The sequence below is a fragment of the Lissotriton vulgaris genome, unplaced genomic scaffold (genome assembly GCF_964263255.1).
Source record: "Lissotriton vulgaris unplaced genomic scaffold, aLisVul1.2 SCAFFOLD_2858, whole genome shotgun sequence".
NCBI classification, from domain to species: domain Eukaryota; kingdom Metazoa; phylum Chordata; class Amphibia; order Caudata; family Salamandridae; genus Lissotriton; species Lissotriton vulgaris.
Window position 1 is genome coordinate 161,417 of NW_028247625.1, and position 728 is coordinate 162,144.

The 728-nt window shown below is 49.5% G+C and overlaps 1 pseudogene; it reads left to right on the top strand.

Annotated features, from left to right (window-relative positions):
* The first annotated feature begins 217 nt into the window (after positions 1-217).
* Positions 218-316, top strand: LOC147665099 (U2 spliceosomal RNA; annotated as a pseudogene).
* The last annotated feature ends 412 nt before the right edge of the window (positions 317-728 follow it).

Consider the following 728-nt stretch of genomic DNA (forward strand, 5'->3'; position numbering starts at 1 on the left):
ATCTTATGCTCGTCTGAAGACACAGGTCACTGCCGAACATGTCACCGCCAAAATGGAGCTCCTGCGAGGTAAGCTCTGGGTACCCTCCAACCTTAGATCTTCAGCCAGGTCCAGCAAGCCAGAAGTGGCAGGCCCATCTCGGCATCCCTAGGAGCCCTGAGACGTACCCCCGAGGGAGGTGTTTAAACCTCCATCCACCACACCAGGAGCCTCAGCCTTGACCTGGCCTTTTGGCTAAAATCAAGTGTAGTATCTGCTCTTATCATTTTGAAACCACTATTAGTGGAAGTAATTTTGATAAATTTAGGGACTTTGAGGCTAAGTAAATTAGCATGTAATGTAAATGTATGCAAATTTCAGAAAAGGCCCAACTAACTTCTAACGAAGCAGGAGGTGGGATACCAGTGTGCTGGTATCTGTTTTGCTCACCAGGAGCGCAAAATAGTGCTCGACAAGGACATGTGGTCAGCTCCTAGAGCCCAGTAATGTTGCGCTCCCTAGATAGCAGTGAGGAGAACATGCGATCACAGAGAAATGGAGCCAGGTCAGGTCCCAATCTCTGTGCCACAAATATGCAAAAGAGAAGGAAGAAGCAGAGAAACAGAGACGGACCAATGCCAAAATCCAACAGGCTACTCTGCATGAAGCATCACCGCCTGAACCCAAGTAAGATAAAGGTGGAGGAGGTTGCAGCGCTGGACACAGCCCTCCAGCGGGGAAGCAGGAAG